Source organism: Catharus ustulatus, chromosome 2 (assembly GCF_009819885.2).
Source record: "Catharus ustulatus isolate bCatUst1 chromosome 2, bCatUst1.pri.v2, whole genome shotgun sequence".
Classification (NCBI taxonomy): domain Eukaryota; kingdom Metazoa; phylum Chordata; class Aves; order Passeriformes; family Turdidae; genus Catharus; species Catharus ustulatus.
In genome coordinates, this window is record NC_046222.1 from 48,950,277 (window position 1) to 48,978,034 (window position 27,758).

The window sequence follows — 27,758 nt, forward strand, 5'->3', positions numbered from 1 at the left end:
AGTCCCTACTAGGACAGATACTTAAAATGTTCATCAGTGTCATGGCAGGATTGAGTGCCCCTTCAGCAAGGCTGCACAGGACACCAAGCAAAGTGGAGCCTACTCCAACATGCATTTCCCACGGAGTCACAGCCTCCTTCAGGCACTCATCTGTGCTGGTGTGGGGTTCTTCAGAGACTGCAGGTGGATATGAGGTCCACCATGGATCTCCATGGGCTGTAAGGGGGCATCCTGCCTCACCATGGTCTTCCCCATGGGCTGCAGAGGAATCTTTGGTCTGGCACCTGAAGCACATCCTCCTCCTTCTTCACTGGCCTGGGTGACTGCAGGGCTGCTTCTCTCACACATTCTCACTCTCCATCCACATCGTCTGCTCACACCCCTCCTGTTCTCAAATCTGTGATTCCACTGGTGCTACCAGCATCACTGATGGACTTGGCCTTGGCCAGGGGCTTGGTCTGTCCTGGAGACACCTGGTGTTGGCTCTATCTGTCACAGAAAAGCTCCTGGCAGTTTCTTTGGTCCCCTGCAACTTAAACCATGTCATGCAACCTGAATACACAGTTTTCCGAATATCTTCAAATATGGAAGTGTCCTATGCTGAACTCACTGGAATATGACACATTTTTACAAGCTTAAAATAAATCATGCAGCATCCACAGAAAGAAATGCTTCTTTTTTTAGGAAAAACATATTTTTAAGCACTAGAAGATATTTTCAGCTTAAGATAAAAGTGAATCTGGTGGGCTAGAGCAAGGGCCAGGGGATGAGAGAGAGATCTGTTCATCCTCTCAGTGGTGAGTTCAGGCTGCAGGCTGTACTTCCTGGGGTCTCTAGACTAGAAAGTAATCTGATTATTTCACTGCTGAAGGCAAAAGAGGCAGTCAGTTCACTTCATGCTTGAAGAACTCCACAGATCCAGCCCCTAGTCCAAAAAATTGTCTCTGACAGTGCTAAAAAGTGATGAAGCAAGCTAACAGCAAAAGGTTTGAGAGACTCCTGATGGTGTTCTTTCTCTGCAAATTCTTAGGTGAATAGCCAAAGATCCCTTGAACAGTCGTAGGGCTGCAAAACCTGTATCCAAATGTATATCACCTTCAATGGGCTCTGAAATGAACATCACAAGCCCCTTTACTGAGCTTTAAGGCCCCTTCCTATGGGTCCATAGTGTCTAGGCACCTACTGTCCCCTAAATCCAGTCAGTCTTGTTAGGATAGGCTTGGACAGATAGGAGCAGGAGGATAGGTTCATTTAGAACTCCCTCTTCCTTGAGTGAATTCTCCAAAGGGGTCCATGGGGCACCTTCCAACCTTTTTGCCTCCCCTGGCAGCACAAGAGCAGAGTTCAGCCACACTTGGTGGCCTCCTGTCCTTTCATGGTCCCATGTGGGCCAGGTTCTCCTTTGGGTAGGTTGCTTCCTTAGCTGCCTGAAAAGACAAACACGCACAGTTTGAGGAAGTGGCATTCAGTGCCTCTTCTCAGCACACACTGCAAGTGCATGGTAAGGGTCATCCCACTAGGGAGAATGTTCTCAGGTTTGGTGAGCTGAGTTCTCTTCTATGCCCACCCACTGCTTGTTTTGGAGTCAGAAGACTTTTCCCCTTGGTGAGTGGGGAGATGTCTGTTGCCTTCCCTCCAGCCCCTGGACCTGGAGCAGGTATTTGATGGGATGAATCATAGCTAACTCTTGTATAAGGTCTCTGGCCTCAGCCCTCCTCCAAGAAATTCCTTCAGGCTCTTGTCTCTGATGCAAAAAGCCCAATTAGGCTCAGCCAGGCCATACCTAAACCTTTGTAGGGCATTAGACTTCTTATTTGGTCTCTCTACTGCTATCAGATTCCTCCAGGCTTCATACCAGCTTCTAACTACAACTTTCTTCTTCCTTGCTTCTCTGCTCAGAGAGAAATACTGTTTAGAAATACTGATCCATGTCTCTTTGTACCTCCTCAAGATCATTCCACTAGTTCTTTGTCTGTAAGTAGCTTCAGTGTGAAATAATCCTTTCAAAATAGCCTCATTGTTAATCTGTTCTTTCAATAATTCTCTTTTTTTATTGGTTCCTTTTAAGAACCATTTTGATTCATCATTCTGTGCTATGTTCTAGGTCTGCTCCTTGGCTCCCAAAATCAAGGACAGCCTTTTGCTTCAACCTATCATCTCTATGAGGAAATCAGGAATGACAATGTCTAGCTTAGAGAAAAGAAATCTTTAACAGGTCTGTAGAGAACAAAGTTTGCCATTAGAAACTTTTGTAGCTTTTGTCAATCAGAGTTCTAGAGACTACTGCAGACAGTTATTTCCTCCACCTAGTTGTGTTTCACACCCACTTACAAAAGCATTTTCCATAAATTTGTCTGCTCTCTTTGTGAATCTATCTAAATTTTGGACTGGCAACTGTTCTTTGACAACAGTCTCTAACTCTGTAAGTTAGTAATAGGTTCTGTGAAAACACTTTTGGTTTTGTCCTTGTATCACTGTGGTTCACTGAGTTCCTCTGGTGTGATGAATAAATTTTACCTATTCACCTTTTCCATAACATAAAAGATTTTGTAGACTTCCAAGCTGCAATAGACTCACGCTTTCCTATAGAAACCATTCCACAGGTTTTTATATTACTGGGCAGAATCCAGCACTTCCTCTCTTATCACTAATGGACCTTAGGATGCATGAAATCTGTGTAAAGGTAGTAGATATGATACAGGACCAGAAAGAACCTACCTCCTATGGGGATCAGACATTTAATGAATCTTCACCTCTCCAGAAAGGGTGTCCTTCTTCACTCTTTCCTACATTTCAGCAGTGCCTGTCTGCTGTCATTAATTTGTCATTTGTTTTTCTCCAGTTAGAGATTTTTCTTAATTTTCTAATTCACTTTGTACATCTTCTGAGTAACACATGCAAGACAGAAAATTTAAAAAATGTTTTTTTCTGGTCAGTGGCTTAGGGAAGGAGTTAGGCTAAATGGCCTGGCAACTCTAGTAATTTTTATGAGACCATCTGCTGGTAAACACACATATAGAATCGCCCTAGACAACTGGCCAGCAGTAAAGAGATATGGATAATCTTTCCAAATAGTAGACAGGCCGGCACCAAATGGATAACCAAGGGGAGGGGGGAGTGGACATTTAGCTGCCAGTCAAGTGATATGATTCCTCACCATCTTGTGTTTCATTAGAATAATTTACAATTTGATTACCTGTTGGAAGCTCAGAGTAAAGCTTATTATAGTTATTGCCAGACTTTACTTTTCCTGGTTAGGATTGCTTTAGCCTACAATGATTATTTAAGATAGCAAAAATGTTACTGCTCAGCTCTGAGGGAACTGTTTGATTTCTTCAGACAAGAAGACAGGAGTTAAAAATTTCTTGTCTAAGGTTAGTATCATGCTCCAGAAGGCGTACAAATGAGAACACTTCATAAATCAATACTTAAATGTATGACAGAAAAGCTGTTTGACAATTTTTAAAAGGCATCCTTTGGTCTAAGAACTCTTCTAAAGCAGAAAGCTATTTTTTCAGAAATGAAAACTACAAATTTGTTAGTGGAAGAGCAAAATGCTTGAATTCTCATACTAAATTTCCATTAGCATTCAATCTCCTATAAAAGTGCTTAATGGCCTCTTGAACACTCTACTAATTTGAGTCCATTAGTGTAATAGGCAGGGATTAAAAGCAGAAACAAAGAGATAATTAACCATGAAAGTTAAACACATCTGTTCATATTCCATCATTTAAATGACAAATATTTAATCAAAAGGAAACACAGATCTTCGTATAGGAAGATCCAGTATAAAATCAACTCAACATAATGTTCTGCCAGACCTGTATGTTGCTCAGAGGAGGAATTTTATAGCATCTTCCATCTTAGATGCCAAGCAAAAGTCCTAGTACAGTTTCACCTAGTGCATACCACAAAGGATCCATAGAGGTCTGCAGGAAATGAAACCACAAGTTCAGAAGAGTGTGTTTCATTTTCTTGCTGTGTTGACAAAGTAAGAGAAAGCTGATGTCCCATTTACAGTCCCTGAAGCCACAAGCTGCTTGTCTGCAATATAAGACATTGATGTGCACAGTGATGTGGAGGAGCCTATTGCACTGACCTAACCTCTGGTGTCAGCAGCTCCTACACTGATTCTTTCATCTTGGGAGAAACAGTCCAGCCTAGCCTCTATGAACCCCCAAAACTTTCACAGCAATGAAGCGCCAAAAAAAAAACCTGTTAATTTTGCTATTCCTTGAGGGTGCTGTACTCTGTGCTCATCCTTTCACCTTGGAACTATATGTTAAGTGGAAGAGGATGCAGAAAATAATAAATGAAGGTTTCTGTAGAAAAATGGAAGGTTTGTGTTTCATGTCAAAACTGCAATCAATGCTGCAAAATTGAAAAAAATAATACAGTGCCTTATCAGGTCCTCTCTAAAGCTATTGCATAGTTCTTTTTTGTTTCATCATGTGTCACAACAAATTCTACTCAGAGTCTAAGCAACATCTTAGCATCACTTCCCAGAACCAGCTCTTTCATGGTTTAGTTTCTCAGTCATTAATTAGTCTGTCCTGTGTCTTAACTAGTCCCTTTTCCACTTCTTCTCCCTACAGCTATTTATAAAATTCTTTCAACACTCTTCCTCCATCCATATTTACTATTATCTAGCAGTGATCTGCATTTAATAGGATAAATCACTTATTAATTATTTTCTGATGAACTGATATATAGACGATTATTAAATCCTGGAAATGCATATTTCTATTTATTTTCCCTATAAACACTGGATCTGAACTCCATTCATCTCCAACTCCTTGGTAACTTTAGTGAATTTAATCTTCTATTGTAAATAGTGAAGATGAGTAGGTTGGAAGGGGTAAATTAATTAAGAATACAACAATGTGAAGGCTGTTAAAATCACAGGTTAGCAATCACTTTGTGAAGTCCTTAATGGAATTTTAATCCATGACCACATTAGCAGGACACCAGACTTGTGATACAGACTTAAAAGTTTCTGAAAATCTGGTACTTTTTCATATTTCATTGCTTTACCGTTACATGTCAGCAATATTACGGGACTCTATTACACAATGGGAGAGTCATATTCATTAAAATTAGTCTGAACACTAAATTTTTTCGTTCTAATTTAAATTCTGAAGGACTTTTCCCATTGCATCAAGCGCTTTGCAAATGTTAAAAAGTGCAATAGAATAAAACCTGCTTATTGTACATCGTTTAAAGCAATCACTCCTCAATTCTTAACATGTGACCAGCCGTACCTTTCAAGCCTGAGTTCGTGAAACACAGCTCATCACACAGCTGGGAAAAAAATTCAAAGCTGGAAACCTTCTGCCATTGTCCTCTTGGGTGAAGTGCTGTCCACAGTGTGGGAATTCATCTGTCCACAGTGGAGAGTAATCCTTACCTTCAAAATGATGCCTGTCTCTTCATGAAGTAGGTATCTGAATAAGTGCCCTTTTGTCCTCACTGAACATACAAGGAGCTCACAGTCTCTCACTGAGGTGTGGGAATCTTTTCATTAGATGTCTGAAGCTTTATTTCAAGCTGAGCGGTGACAGTTGTCCTGACCTCCCTTCCTTGGGCAGCATCCCTTTGCAAGGAGGTAATTGCCTGACATTGGTTTGCCTGTTGACTAAAGATGCTAAGAGAGAAGTACCATCAATGTTAAACAGCCTTGTCATTCTGTAAGCTGATGGAGTGAGTGGTGAGGATTTAAAAAATGCTGTTTAAAAGGTTGATCTACCTCCATTTTAAAACATATTGTTACTAAGAAGTGTTTTAGATAAACAATGAGAATTTCAACATTTAAAAAGCTCACAGGAATCGCAGTCCCTTGTTCACTTTGTCATCACTCTTGTGGCTATCTCTGGTCACCCTTGCTCCCAGATAAACTTTCTACATGGGATATCTTGTTTCTGGAAACAAAAAGCATCTGAAATCTTATTAGATTATGTTTACAAGAATTTTCCAGTCCAGTAATGCATATCCAAGTACTTTGGATAATTCGGATAAGTGTCCATACTGAAATCTAAATTAAAACAAAGCTAAAATTGCTTTGAATGGTTATCTTTCATTAGACAGATATGTAATCAAAAGAAATAAAATAGAAAGCCATAATGAATACAAATATCAACTGTTCTTTTTATTATATTTCTGTTCCTTTTAGCCAGATAACTCTGGAGTAGTCTGATGTACAACATCTATATTATTTTCTGTCATCTCTCCTTAAATAAAGTCTATAATACAAGAAGGCTAGCAGTTGAAACTGCAGAAGGTGAACCCCTTTTGGGAGCAGGTTTACATTTTTTCTGCTTCACTTTAAAATATAAATCCACCAGGCCTTCTCCCAACATTGAGGAAGTCTTGATTTATGATTTTAAAAGACTTGTCCCTTTAGAAATAAAAATATACACTGATATGGAGGATAGGAGCCCAAAGGATCTCATGGTACAATCCCAGTTATCATAAAATCATAGAAAGGTAAAGTTGGAAAGGACTTTTAAGATCATCTAGATCCTACCTCTTTGCCAGGAGCAGGGATGCCTTCCACTAGACCAAGCTTCTCACAGTCCCATCCAGCCTGGTCTTGAACACTTCCAGGATTGGGGCATCCACAGCTTCTCTGGGAAACTTGTCCCAGTGTCTCACCACCCTCAGAATGAAGACTTCCTCCTAATATCTAAAGCTGCCTTCCTTCAGTTTAAAGACATTTCCCCTTGTCCTATCACTCCATGCCCTTACAAAACTCTTCAGCTCTTTTGCTTTTCCAGGTTCTGGAAAGCTGCCCTAGGGTCACCTTGAAGCTTTCTCTCCAGACTGAATAGCTCCAGCTCCAGCTCCAGCTCTCTCAGCCTGTCCTCATAAGAAAGGTACTCCATCCCTCTGATCCATCCTCTGGACTCAATCCAACAGATCCATGTTCCTTCTGTGCTGGGGGCCCCAGAACAGCACCCAGATATCTCTCTAAACAGCCTCTCCCACGCTCCTCAAATGATAACTTGAAAGTAACTCCACTGCTGACTAGACATCTCCAATCATTTCCACCCTGACCATATTTACGACCAGTTACTTTTTACACCAGCCCTGCTCTGTAACTTTAGGGCACACTTCTTTTCTACATATGTTTCCCAATGTATTTAAAGACCACATCCCAGCTTGCCATGCTGCTTAATCCATGCTTTCTCTCTCCTGGCTTCCTAAAGTTTTCCACTCCGCTTTTTGTCACAGTATATCTTTTCTGTACTAATTCAAATGTGAATTCAACTTTTGGGAAGGAGATGAGAATTTACCTAGGAGTCCAGGTGTAGTCTCACCAATAGCATCGAGTCTTCCACAGATTAACTTTATTTTCCAGATGGTGATTTGCAAATAGAATACTTTTTAGTCTTTGGCTTCCTAATGGTTAGTTTTCTTGTTATTAATCCTCAGATACTTGTCCTTAAAACTATTTTTTTTAATTGGATCCGTCTTCTGGCATTCCTGCAATCACAGCAGTAGTCTATACCTTTATTCACTGGATAGCTTAATCTTCCTTCTGTATTTATGATACTCTGATTTTATGCATGCACTACTTGGTTATAAGTCAAGGTCAATAAAAATTTTGTCCAAAAATTAATCCTTGGGAAAGTCCAATAACAGTTTCCCTTCAATCTGGAGTCTAGTTTTCTGACACTATAATCTACTGTCTCCCTTTAGCCATGGTGATACCTTTATATTTTTATCAGCAGTAGAAGCATACAGGGTATTTTATTATAATCTAGATATTGAAATACGGACAATGTAGAGTTTCCCAGTGTTTCTTCTCAAGAAAAGTGATCACCTTTTCAAAGAAAGTTTCTTGGTCTGGTCTCTTCTGTATTTGGTGGGTAGTGCTCCCTTCTAGTGGTGTGATTATGGTGGAAGATCTATCTCCTAGGGCTGTCAGAAAAACCTGTGCATGTGGGTAGGTGTGCTCTTACCATAGTGATGAAGGGAATGATACTTCTGTAGGTGTTTTCTCTCACTGAATTCCAGCTGAATGCATTCAGTGTTGGCTCTATTTATCTGCAGAGTGCATTGAGCACTGTCATGTCTGAAGATTTTTGAAAGTGTTTTCTTTCTTACTTCAATTGACACAAGAAAATCAAGGCACGTTATGGAAAATTAAAATGTCAGTGATATGTATGAAGACTTCAGCAATCAAATTGAAATGTTGTGGCATCTGTAATAATTCTGCTGCAGAAAAAACCCCAATGTTTGAGTTAGAATGTAAGTCCTTTTAGTCATGTTGTTCTTCATCCCCTCTCAGACGGTGATTTGTTTCCTAAGGAGACATCCTTCAGAAAACACTGTTTTCTTTTGCTGTAGAAATGGCATCTTCCCAGACCATTTGTTCCAGTTTTGGCCTTCATTTGTCTAACTCAAGGATAGAGAGAGTGTCTCCTTGGAAATCAGTATTCTTTATCCATTTATCATCATGCAAATACTTTTCAGAGTAAAACAAAATGGACAATTTAAATGCAGTCTGCTTAAGTAGGACATTGTGTTTCTCTCCAAATGAACATTACATTGCAGTAACATGAGCAATAAAACTGTAATTTCTAACTAATTCCTAAATGTCAACTATTCTTTGCAAAACTAATGAGAAATTTAATTTTTCAAGACCAACTTAGAAAAAACTTGAGGAAAAAAAAGTCTTTATGGGTTGTAAGACTTGAATTTTATTAAAATCAATTATTTGATATACTAAAATACATTAAAATAATTAGGCAGATGGCAAAACACCTGAGTTTTACTCAGAGATTGAAACAGACTATTTTGCCTACTTCTGAAACTACTTAAAGGATCCAAAATTCAAGAAAGGAATTTAACCTTTTACAATATTCATTTTAGATATCTTGCTCATTTACCTTTCAACTCCATTTTCTGTCTTCCTCCCACCCCTAGATTTCTCCCCAGCACTCCAACACTCAAGAACAGAGGTTTTGCAATGCCAGCATGAACGAGATAATTCATGACATCACATAGTAATGTCTGCCTGGTGCTGGAATACATTAGTGTCACTGGGACTCCTGTAACATAACTTTTCTTGTAATCAGTTAATTCTCTAAAAGACTAGAAAATACTATAAAGTAGGATGTGCAGACCTGAACTAGAACTCAGACATGCTTGGCGTGCGAGTTTTGCCCTTTATATCAGTTTGACTATAACCAATTCTTATTATAGTGAGAACAAGCAGGTTTTGTTCTAATATCTCGTATCTTTGCTAAAGTCCTACAGCTTCTAATGAATATGCTCAAGTACTTGAAATTCTGTGGTGATAATAGAGAGTGCACCTTTTCCACTCAAGTACCCTTTTCTCTGTGACAAGATGTGAAAAAATCCTCTTGACCTATACAAAGAAAATTGGGCCACTAAATGTTAAATGGAAGTATATTGAAAGTTCATGAGGAAATAAGCATTCTTCAATTGTTAGAAATTACTACTTTGAAATTTCTATGAAGTTTATAATGTATGAGATAGTTAAAAATAAGATAAATGATTGGCATATGCATTTATTACTTCTTCCTATTTCAGCCTTCTCCCTAAGCCTGTGCAAATTTAGTATGGTACTGTTTTTTCTGTACAAGTCATAAAAGAACACAGACATTATGTAAATAGTTTCAGTGGAGAAATGAAGTGGAAAAACTCATTTTGCCATAAAAAGAATAAGTGGCATTACTTATCATTCCATGGGGCTTAAAACTACTGAGCTTTAGAAATGTCTGATAATTTCCCTAGGCTTTTAGGTAAAATAAAGAGCAATGAATTTTAGCCAGTCCCTTCCTGGACACAGCATCCCACCCCTAAGGAAGAGAAAGCAGATGCGGACAGTTGGCTCCAACTCCTGATACCTGTAATACATATGAAGACAAAGAAAACAATCCTCTGCAGAACTTTTCTAGATTTTCACCAGAGTAATTGGAATGGAATAGAATAGAATAGAATAGAATAGAATAGAATAGAATAGAATAGAATAGAATAGAATAGAATAGAATAGAATAGAATAGAATTAAAGCAAGCATCCATTTCAACTGTCTGACTATTCCAGAGCTGAAGAACAATTAAAGCATGTTGCTAAGTGCATTGTCCAAATACTTCTTAAACATTGTCAGGGTTGAAGCATCCACCACCTCTTTAGGAAGCCTGTTCCAGTGTTTGAACCTCCTCCCTTGGTAAAGATATGCTTCCTAATGTTCAATCTGAGCCTATCCTGGTGCAGCTTTGAGCTATTCCCACGCATCCTGTCACTGGATACCAGGGAGAAGAGCTCAGAACTATCTGTCCCTAACCCCTCCTCTGGAAGCTGTATTTGAGAACAAAGACCTGATTCCAGTACTATTTTAAGTTAATATGTGCTAAATGCTGAATTTTTACAGAAGTTTTTGTACTAATTTGTATTGAAATAAGGTCTCTGTTTCAATATAGGAATTTCAGACGTCTTTTCTTTTTTGCCTTCAGAATGTCAGCATCCATAGGAATTATCAATAACCAATGAAGAATTTGCAAACATTTAGATTTTTTTCAAGGTCTAGTAGAGCCCTTGTAAGTAGTCTGGGGCAATTTTCATTGATAATATTGGATTTTGGACTAAGTCTGAGTGAAAATACCAGTGGAATTTATTACTGACAGCACAATTATTGAAAAACACAGACGTGAATGAGCAGCTGGTACCACGTGTTCTATTCCCATCAAAACTACGGGAAAGTTGAAGAATCTTACCTAGGATGCAAAGCTGGCTTAAGGTGCTGGCAGAGGTACCAGCACCAGTTATAACATCAGTGCCTCTTGGCCACTTCGGACTTCATTCGAAAAGGTTTCTGTCAACTGGGGGTTTCTATTCTGTGAATATGTGGCCATTTGTCCTTTTGATAAAAATTTGTTGTGATAATACTGACACTTTAGTGTATTTGTATGCAATATTAGAAATGAAACATCTATTTAAAAAATGCAATCTGAAAGATGCCTTCATGCAGAAGGTAGTCCCATCAGTTTTAACAAAATCTGGGATTGCAGTTATGATTAAACAATTCGGTCTCTACTGATTTTGCTCATTGTACTGATATTTTCTTAACATTTCTCAGTTAGTATTAAAGACACTTGGTGGGAAAATTCATTCCACACAGGTAAAAAAATTTACTTACAGCGGAGTCATTATTTTTATTACGTTTCCACTTCTAAGGTGCAATTATGTTTCATATTATTTTCCTTGTACAGCTAATTTTAAAACCAAGTACTTACAATTATTTCATAAACCAGTGTTACAGTTACATCAATCAAAAAGTCAGACATAAACTAAGCTAAGGAAAACTGGATGGAGTGTGGCAGGGAGTATAAGAGGCAAAAAAAGATGGAAGGAAATAAAATTAGAGCATGACCCATTTCTGCCATTTAAACTTGCAGTGAAGAATTGCTAAGATAATTAAAAGTTCTGACTGTAATCACTTCTACCTTGAATTATACAAATAAAATCAATTCTTAAATTGAAAACTAGGGAAAATAAAGAATAACATAAGAAAAGTCACCTGACTTTTTCCTGACAACAACCCAAAAAGCTCTTTATTATTTTTATCTTTTCAATATCTCTTCTTTCCCACACAAATATAATCATTTTCTGTCAAAATACTGATTTTTTAGTGACAGAACCAAGGACCAACATGGCCAGTTGCTGTTAGAAAGAAAAAGTGCCTATTTTTTACTTAAAATCCAAGGAACTTGCAAAATAGTTAACATATAATAAAAATTAATGTCAGAAAGACCCGCTCCACTAACCTTGCAGAGTTTCTTTAATTACACTGAAAATTTTCATATGCTCCATGCAAAGGACAGGGAATTTGGGTATCAGTTCTCCTGACCTATATTTGCACTTGGTTTGCTTTTCAGAAAGGAGTCAAGGAGATGGGACTCATAATAAGGAGAATTGTCAGGATATTAATTACTAAATAAAACACAAGATGTTCAGCTCGTCAAAAGGGAATGAGAATTTTCTGAGTTATCCAAGAAATGAGGAAATAATAATAGAAGTCACTTGCAAGACACCCTAGACAATTTAGACAGTCCAGTGGTTGAAAATAGGATTTAGCAACACAGAAATTACGAAGAGGAAGGTACATTTTTTTACTGGTTTCTCTTGTTTATATATCACTCAAAAATTCTTTGCTTCTTAAAAGGAATAAAAATAGAGCTGATAAAACACAACATAGCTTGAATCATTATACATCACAGTTGTGACCTATCAGGAAAAGAAAATAATTTTCTAGGGATTTTTTGAGTCTCCTGGGAGTATTCATGATGTCAGATCAGCAAATCACTTTCAGTAATCCAGCACTATTTTATACTTGCATGGAAATTATACTTGCACAAATTAGATTTGAATGTGAAGGTTCCAAACTCCCTCATACCACCTTGGTAGTGTACAAGGGTTCAAAGCTGGTTTGACAGTGCTGTACCTCCCTGTCAAAACCCCTATGTAATGCCAGGGGTAGGTGAAATCGCCAGTGCAAATGTCAGACCTTTTGCTGGGAAGCTGCACTCTCTGTCCCATTCCCTGAGGAGTTAAGCATTTCCTCAGAAGATAGGAACTGAACATAGCCAATATTTTAAAGGATCAGGCTTTACATCGGGGGAATTCTAGCAGGTTTACATCAGTTTTGAAGACAATTCAATAAAGCAGGGTTCAGTGATGCCCAAAGATAATCAGGTATGTGAAAATTAAAATACTCAGAGCTAACTTCCAATTCTATTCCTTGGGGACGGTGTCTAATATATGTTAAATCCAATCAGTACCTTTTAGCTTTCTTCCTTGTCACAGGGTTTCACTTTACTAATTATAAATGTTCAGCTGCAATTCCTTTACATCACTTTCTCACAGGGTAGAATTCAGCACCCTCTGTGAATTGAAAAAGGTTACACCACCATTTGTCAAGGTCACAGCAAGAAAGGTTTTTCATTAATTTTAGATTGGCAAAGAATAAGAAATACTGTAATTGCTGCATTTAAACCATTCACTGCACCAACTCTCTTTCTACTTCACAGCCAGACAAGTAGGGACTTTATTTAAAATGCATGAATTGCATAACTGTCATTAAAGCTATGTTTCTGAAGAGCTTATTTGCTTTCTTTGATAAAAGTATTACAAAAGTGCAATCATTTTTCAGGACAGTGACCCAATCATTCAACATTTGGTAAATAAAAATGGCTCTCAATAGATTTGACCACAGGTGGAGCCTCCATTAAAATGAGTACTTTGAAGGTCCATTTCTGCAAGTCTCTGACTGGCCACCACGCCAACATTGACCATCTGCCTCCTCAGTTTGACCTGGAAAACTCCCCAGAATATTATACTTTTGTGGAAGAAAAAAAAGCCCAAAACCACAATGAAATGCTCTTTGTTTGTGAAAACCCCATCTGCAAGGAATGTTACTGGTTAGTGCAGCAAAACAGAGCCAGAGCAGTGAGGAGACCACTGGGCTTTCCCAAAGATGGTTTCAGCTGTCTCTTGCATCCAGTATGATTTCTTGAATTAATGTCCTTCTCACAACTAACAGCTACACTTCAAATATTCTCTCTTTTGGACATTTATTGAAAATTAGAGGCATTATTGAAGATGGATTTGTTTCATTCCTTTCCTTTTTAACAGCCTTGGCTCAAAAACTGATAGAGTCTGAGTGTCATGATTCTGCATTCTGCAGCACCTTTTTCATGGCTGTTTGTCATCAGTAAATGCATCCCTCAAGTGGGAATGCTGCTCTATACTGTAAGAGCACAAGAAGTTTATCTTCCTGAGGACTGTAGGACTTTGTATTGGAGACAATTTTCTGTCCTAATTTTGCCAAGAAAGATTTGCTTTCTCGTGTGATAATATATTGATTGCAAGCTTTCCTTAGGATACAAAATCATCATTTTATTTCCTCATTGAAAATATTTTTGTTTATGGCTTTGTTTTCTTTTTGAGAACAAAAAAACCCCCTTGTCCTACTTCCCTTGTCCTACTTGTGCTGTTAGCCATACATTAACCACATCACAAAGACATCTGCTCTCATAACATAGTAAATGTGCTTTTCCTGATTCCCAAAAACAGGTGTGTAAATGAGAAGCTTTCTTACCACCTCATCTCTCTTCTCTGGTCTCATTAGGACTATAGGATGAGATATTCAAAACACATAAGACAGCATGGGAAAGGTTAGCTATTTCTTTCTCCTTCCATCTGTTTCAGATGAATATTATTTTCCAATGTAAGCATTTAGAAAATACAGAATTTTTTTTATTGCAATTCACTATTATGTCTCTTCATTTATTGGATACAAGGTTCATTTCCAGGACATTGCAGCCTTTTTGGATTAGCATCTGATACTGCATACAAAGGAGCTGTTAATCAGATTTCTGATTTTCCAGGTCCATGTTCATCAGTCCATACACAAATTTCACATTGAGTAGAAGTTCAGATGCAATAGAAGGCATCACTAGCTGCATTACCTCTGGTGTCACTTCTCTGGGATTTAAACTGGATAGTGAGAGGACAAAGGGACCTGTTCATGCTTCAGATTGGTCCCTGACCAGAATGAGCACGTACGGGGATTGCAGCAGTGTGCTGGTATCTCCCTCTAGTCAGCTTCAGCACAGCTGAGACAATCCAGTGACAGCCAGCAACAGAATGGCAAGAGCAGAGGGGGCTTTATGCCCAAGCACCTGAAAACCTTCTGTCATTAATTGGTTGGCTTGGTAAAGGGGGGAAGAGCAGTGGACATTACCTATCAGGACTTCAGAGTTCACTGAAAACAAGCCAGTAGAGGCCAGAGACCAGAGAATGAACACTGCCTACTGTAAGATCCTCTTAGAGAGGCTGATAAAGAGGTTGGCGACCTGTGGCACAAAGGTTGGCTGGAGGTCAGTAACCAGCAGTGCACCCCAGGCCTCATTACTGGGTCCAGTCCTGTTTAACATTTCAAGATAACAGGACAAGATGACCTTCAAAGGTCCTTTCCAATTTTTACCATACTGTGAGTAGCATAGAATCCCAGTAAGACCCAGGATCCAGCAAGGAAAGGGAGTCCTACTGTGCATTAAAGGACATGGGACAAAACTACCAATGTAGAACTACAATGTGAGTAGAAATCCATTAAGCTCTTCTTTCACTACTGTGTGATCTGTCAAGAACTGCATTTGATCCTCAGAAGGTGTGCTGAAGGAAGATTTAAACTGTCTTAGACTAAAAATCAAAATTCAGAATCATAAAATATAAAAATTTGCCTGAATTTTGTTTCATCTCATGGCTTTAGGCTCTGATGGAAGGACATACTCCAGGTTTTGAACATTTGAACTAACAAGACTGATATAGGAAGTCTTTTTCTGACAAACTTGAGCGCACGTAACAAAATCACCCCTCATTGTCCCCTGTCTGCACTATTACACAATTAAACTGATAATCACTATTATAATTGTCAGCTATTGTGAAACAAATGATCCCTAAGTCAGTTAATGGAATGCATGGCATGAAAATTAAGACAATTTTAATAACTTTTGCCTTTCAGAGCCTTGGTGACTAAAACTTTGCTAAAAGAGGGTGAAAGCACAGGATAGTTGTCCTAGGTGTGACCTTGGGGAAGACTGTCCTACTGTCTCCCACTAAGATCCTTATGGCAACCCTGCCCTAAGCAAGAGAAGACTGAATCACAGAGGCAGCAGCATTGGGGAAAGAAGCTGTGATATCTCCCAGGAGAGAGTGTCTGAGGAGGCAAAAGAAGCCAAAAGTGGTCATGGATGGAAAGCTCACAGTGCTGTCCTGGGGCATAGAGGTTTCATGCCCCTGGTTCTGAAGACAACAGAAGGGAATATGAGCACTTGCAAGCAATGGATATTTTACCCACTGCCCAAGATTAAGCTAATTGTGAATGTTGCTGACCACAGGATTGGTTGCCAGGGACATCTATTTCTAAAGTAAGAGCAAATAATTGTCTCAGAGACTGTGTTTCTTCTCAACACAGGAATTCCTGTTTCTGATGACTGCTTTTGGCCATGAAATCGCATCCATACTACTCAAATTACAACCCATTTTGAGTACTTTTTATAAATATCACTTGTCTCATTTTGGTTCTCCTATACATAGTTACTCACTTGATTAGGCTATTCTTGCAAGAGTAGCAGCGGCAAAGTAAAACATACATACATGCAACTTTTCTTCCAGGATGTGACTGACATCAGCAAAGCCAGGGTCAGATTGAAGGGGATTGCCAATAACACACCAGGTGTAGCCTCCCTGTGGAACATTGTGCAAATTAAACTAGCTAAAATAATTTTCCCCTTTCTCAAACAGGAATCAACTGGATTTTAAAATAGTATTTAAGGCATGAAAAAAGGGTAGAAAAATAGACCAACCAATAGGTAATTTTAAAGATAAAGTAGAATAGAATAGAATAGAGTAGAATAGAATAGAATAGAATAGAATAGAATAGAATAGAATAGAATAGAATAGAATAGAATAGAATAGAATAGAATAGAATAGAATAGAATAGAATAGAATAATTTCACCAATCCACTACAGGGATTTTCTAGACCACTTCAAGGCTGACCAAAAATTTAAGGACCTTCATTAAGTGCATTGTCCGAATGCCTTTTAAACATTGACAGTCTTGGAGCATCCACCACGTTTCTAGGACACTCCCAGCATTTGACCATCTTCTCAGTAAAGAAATACTTCCTAATGTCCAGGTTAAACCACCCCCACATGTTCTGCCATGGAGTCCCAGGAGGAGAGCTTGGCACTTCCCTCTCCAGTTCCCCTCCTCAGGAAGCTGAACAATCAGGTCGCCCTCCAGCCTCCTTTACTCCAAATAAGACAAGCCCAAAGTCACAGGACATTCCTTCCATCCAACTCCACCAGCTTTGCTGCCCTCCTCTGGATGCATTCAGAGGCCTCTTCAACTGCAGGGCACAGAAATGTACACAGTTTCTTGAGGTGACACCACACCCGCACTGAGTACAGTGGAACAATCCCCTCTTTTTCCCAGCTGGTGATGCACCCCAGGATAGGGTTTGGCCTCTGCTCTGCCAGGGCTTGTGTCTGGCTCACACTGACTCCCAACCAGCACCCCCAGATCCCTCTGTGCAGGGCTGCTCTCCAGTCATTCCTCTCAAAGCATGTGCTTCTGCCTGGTGTTACTCTGCCCTAGGAGTAGAATCCAACACTGGGACTTGTTGGATTTCATTGCAGTAATCATCACCCAAGGCAGAGCTATAAGAATTGCAAGGTAGCACCGTGTGCTTTTTTGGTACATCCTGCACTGCTGGGTCCTGGTTTGACTGTTCCTATGACTTCAGTGCTTGGCAAGCATCCTTATGTCACTGAGGGCTTGTGTGGGGCTTGCATAAAGAAGATTCTGAAACAGCTTCATCTTTTTTAAAGATGACAGATGACCTTTGGTTTTAGTTTCAGGGTATAGATTTTTGGCCTAAGTGCTGGTGGCTGTGATCACCCCATGGCAGATTCATTTAAGCAAAGGTAGGTGCTGTGAATTTCCTTGTGCTATTGCAATAAGAAACCTCGCTACACTTCTTTTATGTTTCCTTTAACAGAAATGTCTCTCAGGTAACAAAGCTGAACATGCTTTATGTTTAACAGGATTCCCTTTCATTTGTTCCCCATTCTCTTACAATTTTTCGTGGTCTGCCCAGCCATCCATGAACAGAGTGGAAATGTTTCACTCTTGCTTTAAGCCTAGGCAACTACACTTTACATAAAGATCTGAAAAGCAGTAAAAAAACTTAGCAGCTCTGTAAAGAATCAAGACTTAAACCATTTCTAAGTAATACCGTTTTCTTAAGACTCCTGAATGACACAGGTTCCTTCAGTTTTTCAGCTAACAGGGACACTGTGGATCAATGCTGTGAGCCAAATAACTGTGCATTAGCTGGCCAAACCTACCTATTCATTGCACCTGTAAAAGAAATGGGAAGGAGGAAGCAACAGTTTTGCCCTTTGGTCAAATTAAAGTACCCCATAGAAGCTATTGGTTTCTACCTCCCACATTTTAAAAATGAAGTTGACAAAGAATAAAGACTAAAATGTGGAATCCCAGTGAGGTGTATTTCTGCTCTAAGCTACTTTGTTGTGAATGATGAGTAACCATTAGCATTACTTGAGTAAATGGTATTGTTTACATCAGAATCGGGTCCCAGTTTTTTTAATACACTCCCAGTAATACATCTTCAAAGTTCAAATAAGTCCAGTGAACTGAATAATATTCTGTTCAACTTCTCTAAGAATGCAAACACTGCTTCTGCTTGCTATCAAGACCTGAAGGATACAAGTATTTGACTTAAGAGGTTGTTGTTAAAAAAAATTGTGCAATGAATTTCTGAGTCTTCCAAAAGGAACACCTTATCTCTTCCACTGCTTAAAGGTTTGCTAAATGTGGCAGATGGCTCTGGGTAGCTAAAAAATTCTTAAGCTACCAATAAGTGTTTGGGATTATTGCCTTACATTATAAAATATTTCTATGGAAGTTTTCTAACCATTTATACAAGAAGGTATTAAGAAATAAAATATCTATTTAAGAGGATTTTCATTTAGAGACATGCCTCCATTGACTTACTCTTTGACACTGGCTACATATTTTTAGAATTAAAAAGATACATTTAAAAATTATATCTATTACATATTTTATATACACACGCCAAAAAAAACCCTTTAATATTGCAAGATATAGTCGCTTCTTATGCTCAATGCACCAAAAATAAACCTCTGAGTTTGCTTTCACACACTTTGTTGCTCAGGTAGAAAAGGGAGAGACAACAGAATAGATGACAGAATTCTTTAAATCCATATGCGTGACTCTCATCTACAGTTAGGCTATTAGTATCACTACAGATTTTGAAATAACCTATTTTTCCTTATGAACATATGGCATTTCATTCATTCTACTAAAGTACTGAGATACTCTGCTGACTATTCTTAAATACTCCTGAGGCAAGTTCCTTTGCATGATGTTGCAAAGTTTTAGGACATGAACACTTGGCTATCACTTCCCCATAGGCTCATTTTGAAAGATTTTTCTTGTGGGAGGCTTAAAAGTTGTTTTATGTTGGCTAGGATTCTTTGCAACCTTAAAACCTAAGATTTATAAATGTATGTGACACAGAAAGGCGTTTATGATGTCAACACACAGAAACACTCATAAAAATGCCTTCTACTTTTTTTTCTGCAAGGAAAAAAAAGAAAAGAAAATATATGTGAAGTATTTCTTTCTTTATATGGGAAAAAAAATTTAAAAATACTCAAATGCTTCAGTCTGAGCAGTAAGAGCATATACTCCCAAAAACATGGATCATACTTATCTCACCAATGACAGCACCATTTCTTCTAACCTGCATGTAATTTATGATCATAGCTGCTTGTGCCCAGGAGCAATACGCTATTTAAAATGATAGTGTGTGATTCCATGACAACTGGCAGGTGCCTTATAAAGCCTTTCTTTGTTCAAAATGTGCAGGTGAGTTATTATATTTTAAAATAGGAGAAACAGAACTCTGGTGGATTTTACTTAGTGCATGAGCAACCTGCAAATAATGTCAAATATTATTTTTATATCTACCTCTAGGCTTCACAAAGACCAACTGCAACAGCTGCAATGGAAAGTCAAATAAAATACACTGCCCCACATGCTGCTGTATAAATATAACAAGCTCAAATTTTTAGCCAAACTGCTTTCTTCTTTTAGATGTTGCTGACCACAGCAGAATCATGAGTCTGTGTATGTCCTTTTCCCTTGCTAACATGTCAGGGACATTTTTTTGAAAAACAAAAGAAAACTATCTTGTAGGCACTTTTCTCTCTTTTTCCATTTAGCTAGTTAATTTGTTTTAAACTGTTTCATTTGATAAATAGTGAAAAATCACTTGGTGTTATTAGAGATTTGAATGCTTATGGTATCTAATTTTCCAGTTAGCAGGAAGAACTCAGAGGTTGTTGTGTTTGCCTGATTCCTGGAATCACTGGTACAAACTGATGTCCCTGTTGTCTTTACCCTCTTAGGAAGACAAAAAACAGTGGCAATATCTTAAATTAGCATCTCTTTCAGCTTCTGAAGCACAGCATCTGTTTCTATTTGAACAGCTGAATATGTAGCCCACACAAGACTGGATATTATGTATGCAGAAAGCCTATAGATCTCAAAAGGAAGTTGTGATCTTTTGCAACCTGATGTGAATATAGCACCATCATCCTTGACTGTAAGAATGTAAAGCTTGATCTAGTGTTCCATGAAGCCAGTGGAAAGACTCTTATTGTCCTTTTCTTACTTTGGATCGTACCAGAAGCTTATGGTCTGATTTTGCAAGCCCCAAAAAGTAAAGCACTCTGGTAGCACCTTTTACTCCCTGTGAAGGTTGGTAAGGCTTGGAAAGTAAGAGAGACATGACAAATCAGCCAGATGATAAAAAATAAAAATTAAAAAGTAATTTTAAAAAGATTATTCTTTTAATCTCTCAATTTAAATTTTGCAGCACAAAGAAAGTTTATTTTTATTACTGAGATGTTGATGTATTTTTACAAAGACTTCACCTGTCTGAAGTTGAACAGACACCATCATTTTAAGTGAGCAGTTCAAAAGTTTCTCAGCAAAAATCAGAAGGATGGAAGAGCTTGATCTCTTCAGTACATTGATAAGGGCTGTCATAAATGGGAGCAGTTTCTTAGCTCCTGCTCATGCCTGATAAGGATAGTCTCATCACCTGCTAGCAATAACCTGAGTTTCCCTAAGCTGTATTAGCACTGATTCAGTATTTGTTCACTGTGTGACTCCACAAGGATGCCACTACCTTTGAAAATACATGTTGACATTGGGAACATTTCCGTAATTGTGTTTTCAGATGTTTCTGTTAGTGTCCTACCTACATCCTGCTGAGAAGGGTTCAGTCATCTGGTGCAAAGCAGCTTCAGTCATTACTGGATAGCAGTGTCTCTGTGCAGGGAACCACACAGGTTAATCACGGGCAGAGACCGCTCTGCTTTGGATGAGAAATCCCTAGCAGCTCCTCTTACATGAGTAGAGAAAGCCACCAGAGGTCAGGGCTTCAGCTTGTCTATCAGGAGACATGCAGGGATATTCTGCCTCCTTGTAACAGCAAGAAGCCTTAGATTTAACTCGGATTGAGAAGGGAGGGCCTCAGCTTTAGTACCACTTTGTAAGCACTGTGGTTTTTTCCTTGTTCTTTAGGGAAAAATTGTGTGGTTCTATTCTAGCTCTGCTTGTCTGCCTTGCCTCCCAAATAACTTATCTCGCCCAAAACCAGTGGCCAGTGGCACCCAAACTAGTGGAAGTTTTCTGGTTTTTAATGCAATCTGCTTCTTACTAGTGCCAAGCAAATAAAAAAAGGCACCTGAGGCAGCCTGTTAAGGACCTGCACTGATGAAATTGGAGATTTAACCTTGATTAGACATCAGAGGATCCACGTGGAGTGAGCCATTATTAACATTGTCAAGAAGTGAAAAGCTTCATTCATAGATCTTGCCTGCTTAGACATCAAAGTCAACCAACCTCAAAAGAAATCTGTGGGGAACCAGGCATCCTTAGTTCTCATATTGATCATTCTACTTGTTCTGAAAGTTTCACCTAAGCTCTGGCAGTGCTTGACCTTGCAGAGGGAACATGAGGTACAAACAATGCAAAAGCCTGTGCTTGCCTTCTTGTTCTTAAAGTTAACACTAGGTATAAAATTGATATCAAATCATATTTTCCGCAAATCATCTCATTTTCTGCAAATAACATCCCTAAAAAATTACACTGGAGAAGATTATAATAAATTTTCTAATATAAGTTACAAAATCTCAGATTAATCATTTCTATGTCTTGCAAAACATTCAATGTCTGCTGTTCATATGTCAGAATAAATGCTTTTTAGCTGGGCACAAGGTATGAATTTGTTCATTATAGAAAAAAATACAATACGAGCATACAACCAATATGAGGATACAACCAAAAAAAATTTTTAAATTCAAATGTATCTTTCAGGTAAGTCCTAGGCAATATATTCTTAGACCTTATCACAGCCTAAAAAAAAAGAGAATGCCTAGATGATACCATTTTCTCTTCAAGGTACAGTCTGTCTCAGGTGTCTGTCAGACAAGGCATTTATTTTGCTTATGGAATTCCTACGATTATCATTGGGAATTCTTGCAAAGAGAGGGAGAACAAATCATACAATGAAATTATCCATTGCAGTCCTTTAACTATATGAAATAATTTTAAAATTATATTATACTTTCATAAAGCTTGTGATAGTGTTTTCCATCAATGGTTTTTAGGGAAAGGAAGTATTTTCAAAGAACAGATTCTAGCTGGATGGAGGACAAAAAGCAGTTCAGGGAAATATCCTGAGAAATGTGCACTTCTATTTTTTAAAATTCCATCCAAATTTTTGATCCCAAATGAAAAGCTGAGAACAACTGATAGCATGGGAAAAATAAATACAAAATATATTGAAAACATTTTTTGTATTCAGAAATCTTTTGTACACATTAAGTTTTAAAAATGATCCAGAGGGAATCCTTACATTGTTTTAAAATACTGACTTAAATAAATAAATAAATAAAAATATCTGCAATAATAATTACAGTAAATTAAAAAATACAAGCCGCACTAAGTATAAGCCGCATCGCCAGGTGTTGGCAAACATTTTGTTTTTTGTCCATAAATAAGCCGCACCTGAGTAGAAGCCGCTCTGTCGTTCGCAGCAAGGACCCCTGTGCAACAAAGTTGCCAAATAGTAACAGAACCGTGGCAGGGCAGGGTTTACTGGCTCAGCTCGGGCCATGAGGGCTCGGGGCTGCCGACAGGGCTGGGTGGCCCAGCTCGGCGCTGCCGCTCGGCGGGGCTGCTTGGGCGCTGGGCTCAGTCACCCGGCCCGGTGCTGCCCCGCGGCGGCAGGGGGGGCACAGAGCCCACCGGCACCAGCAGCAGCGATGGGAGTCGGAGATGTAGCCTGCTTGCTCCTGCGGCGGCGGCACGCGGGGACGGGAGCCCCCCGAGCCGTGGGGCCAAGCAGGAGAGAGCCCCTGCTTCCCTCGAGCTGCAGGGCCAAGCAGGAGGGAGCCCCTGCTTCCCCCGAGCCGCGGGGCCAGCAGGACAGAGCTGCCCCGCCTTCCCCACCCCCGCCGTGCAACAGAGTAACCAATTTGTAACAACCGCGTAAATGCAGGGTTTTACTGGCAGGAGCTCGACTTTGCAGTTTGCGCTGACTTGGTTTGCACTCCTGGGGTTGAAAATGTCAGAAAATTATTCACATATTGGCCGCTCCTGAGTATTAGCCACATTTCCGGTATGGGCGCAAAATTTTGGTCAAAACGGTGCAGCTTGTATTAGTGAAATTACTGTAATTTTTTTTCTAGACTAGTCAAATGAAAGTATGTAGGGGAAATGACAAAGAAGCCTGCAGATGAGGAGAAGTGGCTATGTAAAGAAATAATTCAGTGCGTGGGAGGAGACACAGATGGGACCCCAGCTGACCAAGGGAATGTTCCATGCCTTACACAGTCATGCTCAGCATATAGGGCTGGGGGAAGAAGGAGGAAGAGGGAACCTTTGGAATAGTGGGTGTTTGTCTCCCCAAGTCAGCATTTATCCATGGTGGACTCCTGCTCTCCTGGGCATGGCTGAACACCTGCCTGGGCATGGAAAGGAATGAACAAATTCCTTGTTTTGCTTTGCTTGTGTGTGCATGGCTTTTGTTTTCCCTATTATACTGTCTTTATCTCAGCCTCTGAGTTCTCTGAGTTGTTACCCTTCCTATTCTCTCCCCCCTCTCTCCAGGGTTGGGTAAGTGAATGGCTGCGTGGCTGGGGTTAAACCACAACTCCATTTCGTTCAGTCTAGTCCTTGGGGAAGAGATCAGGACTGGTATGACAAAAGACAAACTAATCGTGAGACTTCATTCAGCAAATGCACGGAATTTTCTAAAACTTCCAAAAGTGGGAAGTGAGGAACCAAGGTGAGTCCTCCCAGCTCCCTCAGGCAGGGTGAAAAGGATCATTGCAGCTTTCCCCAGCCCCATGGGACACCCACACCCCTGGGGAGCCACTGGAGAGTCTAGCTCCGGGGAGCTGGAGCCACAGTAGAGCTACAGAAGGCTTCTCCACCTGAGGAGAGCTGCTCCAGTCAGGAATCTTTTACCCAGTGTTTAGATGCTGGTCAGGCAGTGACTCATTTCTTTCGGAGGACACTGACCTTTCTCACACAGAGCACTGGGCAAGTGCCTCCTGCTCCAGAACAGGAACAGCACATTGTGCCTTTGGCTTTAAGTCACAAAAGATAGAGGCGGAAAATTTATAGAAGCACAGGGCTGTGACCTTATCCATTTGTGCTTTTATGAGGCACCTAACTTGGTATTTACAAGATGGTAATTATATTATTTTAATGTCGATGGCAAATGTTTACAAGAATGTAGCTATTTGATTAAATACAAAGTGAGAGATTAAATAGCCCGTTTACTGTAACCTAAATGCCTAATTAAATAGCAAGAGAATATTCATTGGATATTATGGTTTAACAAATATGTGAGCATTATATATTAATACTTTAAAATACACTATTGATGTTGTACCTCATTAGCTAAACAGTCCCTCTGTTAATATGGTTTAACAAATATGTGAGCATTATATATTAATACTTCAAAGTATGCTGTTGGCGTTGTACCTCATTAGTTAAACTCTCCCTCTGTTAATAGCACATTAGAAGTACTCACACTGTCAACAGCCCTGATTCCTAATTTATATTACCTCTGTGCTGGTTTATTTTACCCTATTTACAGATCCCCAGACATTTACTCAAAAACCCAACAAAATATAACATTCAGTTCCCGGTTGTCTAACTTTGTGGAAATAAAATGCAAAATCATTCCATTTATGGGCTTTTGAACCTACAGTCCAAGATATGAAAGCTCATCTTGAAGTTATATAAAATTTCCAATGAGAATAAATACGGAATTCCAAAATCTAATTGAAGTCTAATAAAAACACTTCTTTGGGATACACATTTTTCTGAAACAAATTCTGCCTTACTAGTTGAGGTGCTGTAGTAATGATAATTCTTCATTAAAAATCCTTTAAAAAGTTTTTTTTATTCTTTGTTCTATAATATTACTGGAAAGAAAAGACGGAAATTCTCGATGCTTTCGTTTTTATATAGCATGCCTTGGCATGAGTTAGGCAATTACTACATTTATGCACTCAATACATCGTGCCTATATCTTTGGAATAAATGAGAGCCACAGATATGATATGCCTTTACCTCCCTAGAGCATCATACTTTTAAGTAATATTTGAGTTCTCAAAAAAAATCTCTTTCTTAGTACCTTGTCTAATATATCTTAATAAACTTTAAGAATTTTTTGTTAAAGATGCTGTGAAAAGAGGAAGTAGTAACCACAAATGTGAAATATGAGGTATTTAAGTATTTTTTTCTTTCCATTAACTGTAAGGTGTTTTTCTGAGTCTGGATTTCCTTTTCTGCCCTTTGACAGATTTCCAAGATGATGATTCTTGTACAGATTGTTTTCATATGAGAACACCATTTTGCAGAATATCTTTCTCAATAGAAGAAGAAAAGCAAAGAAGCTTTGCTGGTGGTTTCATACAAGTTTGCTTGTATGAGGCCTCTTGACCTTCTCTGATTGATGTGTTTTTTAAGAACTCTGGCACTAGGCCTTTACTCCTTCTCACACTCACCATACTTTTACTCCTGACATTCAGTTTACAATCAGAACATTTACTCCTAAGCATCAGTTACTGATAATATAACAATGCTAAGTACTTATATCTGGTTAAGTGTTCATCCCATGTGCTGAAAATGGTACCATAGTTCTTCTGCTTTGATAAACATTCAGTATTAAAATCCCTAAAGGTGTTATTGAAAACATTGTCACAGTAAGGCATTTCTATCTTGTTTGCACTTGAACAAATCCTACCTTTCCAGATCTTTTCAGGTTTAGTATGTTCTAGCACCACCAGGGAAATTTTCATTTCTGACATCTTTTTCACATTCCCCTTCTTTCCTAATGCTACACTGTTTTATCTTGTCTGCCTCAACAGCCGAGCTATGTAAATATTGCTGTAAATATTCCTGCTTATTTCTGTGCTGTTAAATTATCACTTTAGCATTGCATACAAGCCAGAGGTCACAGAACTTTCCATCTGCCACTAATGCTGTACTAACGAAACACTGCATTTCATACAACATAATGTTGTTACCTCAACACCAGGTAACTGGCCTGATATTCCTCTTTTATCTCCATTCTTTGTGGGAACCAATCATCCAGTTAATTGCAATTTCAGTCTTGTCATGAATTTTCACTCTTCTTTCCCTGGAGGATGTACCTGTTGTACAGAGAAGTGCAAGTTCTATCATATCTTCCACCAGAAAAGAAACAACAAACCCACAAAAAAACACCCCTGATAATTTAATTTATTCACAAGCAAATATACCTTGTCTACTGAGTGACTAAGTTAATGATATAGTAATATTTATATTGTTAAAAATTTCCCAGTGTCTTAGGTCAAAATAACTTCTGACATGAGCAGCTCATCAACTCCCCATATGAAAGTAATGAGAAAAGAGTGGGGTTAATAGACCCAGAAATTTTTCATCACAATCATAAAGACCAATAAACCACGCAATAAACCAGAAATCCTTGGGTGGAGCGGGAGATTCCCACACTAATTTCTAAAGCTAATTTTCTTGACAGATGACAGCACCTGGATCCCTCACTTATCAGGTATCAGAAGAAACAATGGGGTGGCCATGTGTCACCTTCATTTCGCAAAGCCAAGGTTTTTCCTTTCTCTACCCTCTCTTATAATCTTGAGTTTATACTTCAGATTTGGCCTTAATATCCATGTTTACCCAATGCTATACTAAAAATAAAGCTTAATTGGGGTAATTAATTTACTCAGTACCTGCTCATTTTTCTTTCCTAAGAAATAAACCAGCCACTTACCAAGTCCAAGTCTACCCAGCTGCTCAAAATTACTTCTTATCAGAGGAGGACCTTCACATTAAGCAGTACAGCCATATGTTCAATGAGCATTAGTCCTTATTTGCCTGGTCAAGTCCAACAGGGTAAGCTCCAGAGGAGTCTGCCCTAGGCAGACTGCCCAGCCCAACCAGTCTGCTGCTGAATGCCCAGTCAGCCCTGCCAGCTCTTGGAAACTGTACCTGTGCAATTTGTGTTGCCCCTGGAAACTGGCTGCCCCAAGCAGCCCCCTGTTCTCTCCCTGAGGAGAGTGCTTGCTCCCAGCTCAAACGTAATTTGGCAGTATTGTGAAAGTCTCTGGGTGAAAAAAAATGCATCTTCTCAGGGCTCATTAATTATTTTGCAAATGGGAGATGCAACAAAAAAAAAAAGACCCACAAGTAATCACTGTATAACTTGTTAGTCTCAATAAATGCTTACAGGTAAAATTATATCCTACCACATTCTCAAATGTCAATGCAGATGTGCACCAACACTAATTACATGACAGGCTGTGGAAAGGATTAGTCCTACAAAACATACCATGCTGGGAAACCAAAGGACCACAAAGAACAGTAATTTTTATCTAACCACAGAAATTTATGTGGCCTAATGAGCCTTGTTTCAAAAAACCGAAACAAATCAACAGACACAACAACTGTGAGAATTAACTTTTATGTGAAGTTAGAGAGGGACTTTCTGCACACTCCACAATATTTTTAATTAGTTTTTGTTTT

At 39.0% G+C, this 27,758-nt stretch overlaps 1 long non-coding RNA gene across 1 annotated transcript; it reads right to left on the reverse strand.

Annotated features, from left to right (window-relative positions):
* Positions 1-1,253: 1,253 nt before the first annotated feature.
* Positions 1,254-27,123, reverse strand: LOC116992871. The gene is made up of 3 exons (XR_004417125.1): positions 27,007-27,123; positions 26,261-26,386; positions 1,254-1,427 (listed from the first exon to the last, which is right to left on the reverse strand). It is a non-coding gene; the product is annotated as an uncharacterized LOC116992871 (long non-coding RNA).
* Between the last annotated feature and the right edge of the window lie 635 nt (positions 27,124-27,758).